The sequence below is a fragment of the Notolepis coatsorum genome, assembly GCF_963971535.1.
Source record: "Notolepis coatsorum genome assembly, chromosome: 17".
Classification (NCBI taxonomy): Eukaryota; Metazoa; Chordata; class Actinopteri; order Aulopiformes; family Paralepididae; genus Notolepis; species Notolepis coatsorum.
Genome location: NC_140181.1, coordinates 66,308,206 through 66,317,533, shown reverse-complemented (window position 1 = coordinate 66,317,533; position 9,328 = coordinate 66,308,206).

Sequence of the window (9,328 nt, the reverse complement as noted above, 5' to 3'; positions counted from 1 at the left end):
GTTTACACTGCTTGTTTTTACTATACCTGTACCTCCCCTCCCCCATGCTGCTATGATGCCTGAATTTCCCCAAGTGGATCAATAAAGGAATATCTTATCTTTTCTGTTGCTGAGCAACATTTTATGTAACTATTTTACCACCACATATTTTTTGTTTCTGTATTTCATACACACTACTTAATTTTGAGTGAGGGGCACAATGCAACAGGCCTGTGAATTGAAGATAACTGCCTCAGCTTTAAATATACAGAAAAACCTCCCGTTTGAGTTCACAATACAGTGCTTACATGTTTTTTTCGTTCGCTTTTCGGGGATAAGTAGGCCTAACCAGCAAGTACTTTACAACCTAATCTCACAATTCCCCATGACGAGTGCATTTGGCTTGTCTCAGTAGCCCAAGGTGATTTGAAGAATGTGATTTGTAAGATTCAGCTTATAGGTGGTGCGCTTGGGACATATTTTGTGTGTACTTTTTTATTTTTAATTTAGCCTTTATTTAAACAGGTAAAATCACATTCAGACTGAGGTCTCATTTACAAGTGCGACCTGTTCAGACAGCAGCTCATACAACAGGTACATGTAAACCAGTGGCGGCTCGTGAATTCTTCAGGGGGGGGGGGGGGGGCGGAATTAATTAGTATCCCCCTCTATCTCTCCTTCTCTCTCTTTCTCTCTCTCACACACAGCGCGACGTGGAATCGATTCGTTACACAATCAGACCTAGTATGTGTAGTAGTATATACCAAGAATAACTTCAGTATGAGTACAGGGCTGTACACATATTTTGCATATTGTTAAACGAGCCAAGGCTAGCTATTAAACTATCGATATGAATCGAAAACGGGGGACCCTGATGTAAACAAGACAAACGTCTTTCTCTGGTCTGCATCCCCTTAACAATTGTGTGTATTGAGCCGTACTGTATTGTACCCATTCTGCAATCTGTTAATAAAGTTTTCATTCATTCATTCATTCAAACATAGACGATATTGAACAATAATCCACTTATTTTCAATCCAAACGAAACTCCACTCCAGAGAGAGAGAGAGCGTTAGTTAGTTAGTTTAGCATTAGCTGAGTGGCTAACAGCGGCTAACGTTAGCTGAGTGGCTAAGAGAGAGAGAGAGAGAGAGAGAATTAACTCACTTTGTTTAATTGAAACGTGGTCCAGCCGGAGGGCTTGATAAAGTGTATGTCCACTAGGGATGGGTACCTTTCACATTTGAACCGATACCGGTACCTGTGAATCGATACCGGTACCCAACGGTACCTTTTTTCTGTACTTTAGTCTCAAGAAATTTAATTTACCTACCTGAGTTGTGAAAAAAAATAATCCAAACTTCAAATAACTACAATTTCGACAGTTTTCGGCTTGCCATTGCTCCGACTGCTTTGTTGTTGAATCAAGTAAAATCCCAGGTAAGCATATATTGTGCGTGTGAACGTTGACATGAAAAGAAAAAAGTAAATTTCTTTTTCTTTTTTTTTCGGTATCTCACTTGATTCGATACTCGGTAGTACCGACGTGTTTCGGTTCGGTACCTCAAAAGTACCGAATTCGGTACCCATCCCTAATGTCCACTGACTGTCCCCCAGACTGTTGTCGATGTATATCCACTGACCACTGTCCAGACTCGAGACTGCATCACAACACACAGCATCGAACATCCTGCAAACTACCTGGCGTTCTACCGTCCACTTTTAAGCAAAACCGAGAAATGCGGTTACGGAAAAGTACTGTCGTCGCCGCGTCGGCCAATCAGAGAGCGTCTCCGAGAAATGCGGCTACGGAAATTATAGACGCCTCTTGCTTAGACCGCTTCAAAACGTGCCCGTGTTCCATCATAATACATCATATTTCAACGCACAGCGCGTTACGCACTGATTGGCTGCGACGGATACACAGATGAAACAGTGCACAGCGTGCACGCGCACTCAAAGCGCTATTGCGTCTAGCCCGAGAGAAATGCGGTGAGGAGAAATGCGGCTACGGTAACGGAACGTATTCTCTATCAGACAGTGAGTCACTTCCTGTTCAGGAAAACGATTATTTATATTTGATATATTAACGTTATATTGTGCATTGGAAACACAAACATACTTAAAATGAGTAAATATTATTCATTTTAAACATGTTTATATTATTTATAGGGCTATAAAACAAAAACAAAAAAAATATTTCTTATTCTTCTCTCTTTTAACCAGGGGGGGCGGCGCCCGAGCGCCCCTAGTGGCCAGCCGCCACTGATGTAAACAGCAACAGTACACTCATCAATCAATAAATTACAACAACAACATAAAACATAAAGTGCTAAACAGGGGGTGGAGAAAAAAATTCTGCCTTAAAAACAAGAGCAGAGCATAGAAACTCTCTCCAAGATACTTAACATTAATTTAAAACTTGCTAGGGGGACCAGGCTGGACAGCTTCAGACGCTGTGGCTCTGTACGGAATGCTCCACTCACATAATTATGGATAGGCTACTTCCTGGTGCCAATATTTGGTGTCTGCGAAACCCTAAAATGAGGCAGGTAGAGTTTAACATAATACAAAGCATATAAAATATATTAAAAAGCATAATGATCTTGTTGATCTGTTGTTGCTCAACAGAATCCAAGCTGTTCAATACCGAACTCTGGCTATAGTTAACCACAAACTAATGCAAAGTCAATGGGGCTATCTTTCTCTGGTCTGCATCCCCTTAACAATTGTATGTATTGAGCTGTACTGTACTGTTCCCATTCTGCAATCTGTTAATAAACTTTTCAATCAATCAATCAATCTATGCTCCACTCTGTATAATTACTGGAAAAAACCCGAAACCTTTGGGTGCATTGTGGAGTAGGCTACTGTAGGTTTCAGCGTTGTTTTCAAGGGTTGTACAGACTGAGGGCGGGATCCACAAAGAATGGATTGCACGGTGCTAATTGCACCCTTACTTACAATTCATTATGAATTGAAAATGGGGGACCCTGATGTAAACAAGACGAAAGTCTTTCTCTGGTCTGCATCCCCTTAACAATTGTGTATTGAGCCGTACTGTATTGTACCCATTCTGCAATCTGTTAATAAAAGTTCTAATCAATCACCTGAGAGTGTGGCCCAGTTGACTTTGAATTAGTTTGGTGTGTAACCGGTTGGAGCTGCAGGTATTTAAAAAAATAAATTCACTGAGCATGGATGCTCTTTTTCAGCAACACTCTTCACACTCACTCAGTTACACACATTCACTCCCGGAAAAAAACACAGTCTGACGCACCAAGGAGCAGCTCCACTGGAGCAGTTGAGGGAACTGTAGCCCTATTTTCAGAAATGTTGCCTAAAGGTACATGCCTAAGTAAATGGAAGATTGCTCCACGTCTACGAGGTCAATTGGCATGTTCTTGGTATCTAGGAACATCTAGGGACCTGGGGGTATGTATTCACAGTGTCCGAAATAGTGTGTCTGTTACTAGGCTTGAGTAAATTGTAATAAAAAAAAGGAGAATATAAATTATGATTTTATTTTGCATCTGTGCCGGTGAATACCATCATGAAAACATTGAGGTTCTTTTGTAGATACAGTAATACATTATAATCCATTTTAATTATAAATTCATATTTGACCTTGAACTTGACCTTATTATGGCCAAATCATACATCTATGGATAGGGAAACGGTTCCTCTTTCCAATGGCAGTGTTAAATCTGGATTTAGTCATTTCCTCACAGTTTTACGATAAAAGAGATATAATTAGCATTTTTCCCATCAATTCTTATTTTCTGTCAATCTTATAAAACATTGGTAAAAACGAAAATATACACTTTGACTGCTGTTTTGATAGGGTTAAGGTCTTTACTCTTGGATACATTTGAAAAAAAACACAACATACCTCTTAACATCTTGAGGACGATTTGTGAGGTGCCACTTTGCCGACCTCTAGTGGCTCGGGTGTGCATTTCCTTTAATACAATATATAGATAGAATTAACGCCCTATTTGTTGCCTATCGATTGCCCTTTCAGGTGACAAAATCCGTTCAGCGGTTCTCGAGTTACATGCCGATATGTGAGGCGTACGCCAAAGTACACATTACCACCCCGACTCCCGGGGCTCTAGCTCCGTCAATCATTTGGCGATCTCGAAAGATTTTGGACAGGGTTGTAGCCAATGAGTGTGGCTTTCCAACATGGGGATCTAATACGGTCTCTATTGATCGATCTATGATAAATAAAAGCAGGGTCCCCTTATAAGGGGACCTTACAGCTTAACAGGTGCCTTGCGCAAGGACAATCCAACGATGGGTATTGAGTAAGGGGAAGAGTGTTATTCATTTACTTCCCTGTCCAGGTTTTCCCTGCCAGTCCGGGGGATCTAACTGGCAACTTTACCATCACAAGCTTGCCTCTCTAATGCCGGGATCAGACTACACAATATTATTGTCTTTCACGATGGTCACCATGTCAGATTAGGTTATCATAGCATCATAAAATCTCGCTGTCTGGGCTGGGAGACTGCACACTATGTTTTTGTCCCGACAGATCAGCATGAAGTTTGCGAGGGATTAGGGAGGGGGGGTGAATTAATGTAGTCTGATCTCAGCATAACCTTTAGGCTACTGTGTCCTGAATGAATAACAGCATGGATTGCGCTGAGTACAGATTGACAACATTATTGGGCTAGGGGTCTAACATTCTGAACTTTTAACCCTTTAAAACTCAGTTGCAAAAAGCCACTCAAAAGACTGGAGGAGCATTAGCATGACATCTCCTCATGCAGGTTAGCATGCATGTTGAGCACGGAGCCCCTTTTCTTTTTTGTAATGACTGGGCAAGAATGTGGACCCAAGTGTAGACGGCAAACTCAGGAGGCAGATGACACAGAGGAAACAACCCAACAATGGGTATATTTAATAGAGCAGGTAGGGGATCAGGTGGGGATGGCTGGCTGACTACTTTGACACAGACAGGCAGAAAGCACCCTGGTGGCTCACCATGTTAAGACGCATGCTGCGTAATCGTGACGTCCTGGGTTTGAATCCCGCCTAAGACATGTTGCATGTCCTCAGTGATGTACCTGAACGCGTTCATGAACGCGTTCGTATTTTGGGCGAACGTGAACTGAACGTACTGTATTTCCGCTAGATGAACGTAATTGAGAATGTGTTCATTCTCAGCGCTGTATAACGGCGTTCAAAAGTGCGTTCATTCTCAGGACTGTATTATAACGGCGTTCAAAAGTGTGCCAGATTTCATATGCCTTTCAGCCGAAAACCCAGTTAAAACACACTGTAAACAGGCTTCAAAATAATGCGGAAAACCACCCAATCTGGCAACACGCGCCTGTCACCCCTGGCTGTCGCAGTAAAATATACGTCATCAGACTCCTCACAATAACTGGCGAGCATTAGTATGGACGAAGCCGAGAGCAGCTGCAGCACTCGCTCAGAGTAAGACTCTACGGCAGGGGTCAGCAACCTTTTTGACATGGAGTGCCTGTTTGAAAGATAGTTGTAACTAGTGTGCCTCAACAATATTCCATGCATCGTAATTTCTTTCTTCTCATAATCAGGTCTTTTTAATGATAATTTTTACATTATTACATCATTATTGTTATTGTTATTATTAACAATATTATTATGATGGTTGTATCAACCCTAAATCTGAGTTGGGGGGGGGGGGGGGGGGAATGCAATGCAGACAAACAGCTGCATACAGTGCGACCATTTCACTCACATTTGCCCATTCATTTTTGGACACATCACACACCATCGGTGTGTGTACTGTACGTGTGCTGTCATAGCTCCACCTACAGGCCTAATGGAGAACACCAGGAGAACACCAGGATGTGAATGGAGGGTGAATGTGAGGTATATCGTGTAAATAAGTTTTGATTGATCGCAAGACTACACTGTAAAAAAAAAATTATTAGTTACCAGAACTTAAAAATATTGAGTTCAGTTACTGTGCATTAAGGTTTTCAGTATAAATGTAATAATTCATAATAAGTTAACAGAAAAATAAGTACACAACCACATTATTTCAACCTAATAAAACTATGTTTATTGTCATTGTTTTAAGAACACAAGTTGACTTGGTAATACTCACATTTTGAGTAAAAAAATGGCTTTTAACATGTGCAATGTTCAATGAAATAGAAAAATAAATAATACAATTTGTTGATTAATCCCACTGGTCACAATGGTGACCGTAATAATGTTTTTGTTATAAGGCTCTGCAAATGTTACTGAATGATGTAGCAATGTATTTCCAGCTAAATTGAAATAATAAACAAATAAAGGGTCTCAATTAAATATGTGGAAGTAAAAAGAACCTGTGGGAGGATTTCAACAAGATAAATGCGACAACAGTGCAAAATAGTTCACTATAATATTTCAAAGCAAAAAAAAAAAAATTAAAAAAAAGAAAATTTAATATATATATTTTTTTTAGTGCTGCCCCCTGTGCCTATGCAAATGCCCCCGCGTGCCTATGCAGGCACGCGTGCCTAGGGTTGCCTACCCCTGCTCTACGGCGTCGGCGTATGAGCATTTAAAAGAGTTTTACGTTAAAGTCAGTAAATGTTTTGCACTTTGAATATTGAACTTTGAGGTACAACCTTAGTTTCATACCTCAGCCTGGTTCCTACCTTGTGTTGTGTTAGTACAGAGTTATTTTTCGGCACATGTTTATGTTATATGTTTGCACAATGACTACTTTCACTTTTGGTATTTAAGTATATTTAGATTATTATACTTAATAAAGACCATTCAAGCAGCACGTTTTTCCTCATGTTTTTGAAAATATACTGTAGAGATGAAAGCGTAAGGTTATGTATATAACCAAGTTCTGTGAGTTATGGTGCGCTCAGCACCAGTTGCACTGTACTTCACTTCGTGCACGAGCACTGAATAAAAAATTCCACCATGTACCTTTACATCCCAACATTCGTCTGGCCACACCCCCATCCGCTTACCTTCATAAGCAGGAGTGTGGTCACCTACTCGCCTCCTTCCCAAACTTTCACCATAAGGCGAGATTTGACCCTGCAAAACAGGCAGTCAGCATGGCGGTAAGCACACAAAAAAGGTTAACCAACGGAAGCAGGCAGCGCACCGGGGAAACCAGGCAGCAGGCTGTAACCTGAGCCTGGAGCACTGCGGACGAGACAGGCGCCAAAGGAGTCAGCTGAAAACAGCCCCCTCGGCGGAAGGGGCGTATGCTGGCGTTGTTGATCACCATGACAAAGCCTCCATTAAAAAAAAACCACCCAGAGGGGTCGAGGCAGAGAAGGCTGACATGATTGGCAGACGTCATGAACGTGCAGGGGCACACTCAACCGGGTAACCCGGGAGTTGACTCTGCTCCAACATACCAGGGAATCAACTACCCTCTCGGTACAGACGGTGGTTGTTCCTATAACCCCTCAAGAAAAAACTCCAAAACACACCTGCGGGTATACACCGGCTATACCGCAGTACAAGTGTTTCAGTTTTCAAAAAAGGGTTATCCCAGGCCTACGGTATCAACGAAACTTTACTTCGGACCGGGCCCGGCGGCACGGGAAGCACAGGGTTACCAGAGGAGGTCCAAGACCACCCCAACAGCCCCCTCTTCGCCACGCGTGAGAGAGGAGCGAAAATAATGGAGAACCAGCCCTAAACACACCACACTTGGTATTCCCAGGCGGTCTCCCAACCAAGTACTAACCAGGACCGAACCTGCTTAGCTTCCGAGATCGGACGAGATCGGGCGTGTACAGGTTGGTATGGCCGTAAGCATTGCAGAGTACAACATGTACTGAAACAAAGGGTCTCCATAATGCCTAACCCTGTGACACCCGGACCGACCCGGCATTTTTCCCCCCGAAAAAAGCACAAGTCCCTCAGGGTACCAGAACAGCAGATCTGCATCCCCGGCGGACAACGGGTTAACTGACCTGGACCAGCGCGACCAGACCAGTCCCGTGTCCTAACCACGCCGACATGCCCACTCCAGAAGAGGGGGTAGGTATGCGTGTCGATCTAAAACATGAAAAGAGGGCGCCACCCAGACGGTCCCATTTGGACCGTGTTCAGTGGCCCACCCCAAGGGCGTGAGACCCCTCTACCTATGTTCTGATCTATTCCGTTAAGATCCCCCAGATATGAACGAGAATTCATCGAGACAACCTAGTAAACTGGCTAGTAAACTAGACTAGTAAACTGGAAGAGACAAAACTCCATCCCAGTTGCCCTATAAAAACGCTGTTTTAACAAGCAACCAAGGCGCACTTAGCCCTTGCGTGATTCTTTAACAGAAACACACGAGCCAGCACTATGTATGCGTCGAGACCCAAACACATCAATGGATAGTCTAGCAAGACACCAAACATTGTTCCTCCAAGTCGCCTGGGAGAACGACACGGAGCCGTCGTGCTTCATGTACCTTCCTCTTTTTATTCAAAAAAGAAAGAAACACAGACTGACATGAATCCCACGTGACGCAGCTGAGGGTAATTTTTTTTTACCTTTTTACATCCCACCACCCTCGCCATAGGGAGGAGACGGAAATCCCCAGAGAGCCTTCCCACGCGAGCTGTATAGATTGAAAAGAATATATTGCAACATTGAGCTATGTAATATTTGGGTTAGGGCTCTCCGAGGAGGAGGCACTGAACCAATACACACTCAATAATCGAATTAAATCGAATACACACACAATAGAGCAGAACTCCTTTTTGAAGTTCTACTCACCTTGACAATCTGAGGAGGAGGCTCTGAACTCTGATGAGGCTCCCTCACAGGGAAGGAGAGTCCGAACTCACAGAAGGCCCGAGGAGGAGCTTCGTGAGGAGGAGCTCTGACAACTCCCTGAAACAGATCCATAACATGGACCTGAACAACTCACGGAAGTCTTACCAACAGAGACGCGCACAGTGACGTACTCTATGGCGGGGGAATTTCTGCGGTGCACATGCCCAATCTTCCAGGGCGTGGGACCAGGAAACTCCCCCCCTCCCCCCCTCTTACCCTGTAACGTGCCGAACAGCAACGTGACAGGAACCTTGAAGGACAGGAGGTTTTAACCTCTGACCAATCAGAAAAGGGGAGGAAAGGATTACCAGTTCACACCCATGATACGATGTAATGACAAAATAGAGCATGACACAGTCATAGTCTGCTACATGAAGTATCTCACAGCTTCACATAGCTCATGTGCTAACCTGCTATCTGATATTTACTAAGGAAAAAACACAGAATAGAGAGGGCCCCCTTTAAGAGCCCCGGTACCAGACTTACACATGTGCTTCTGTGGCCAAACCTAACCCAGTTGTAGATCACAAGACACACACAACCCTTCATCACAACA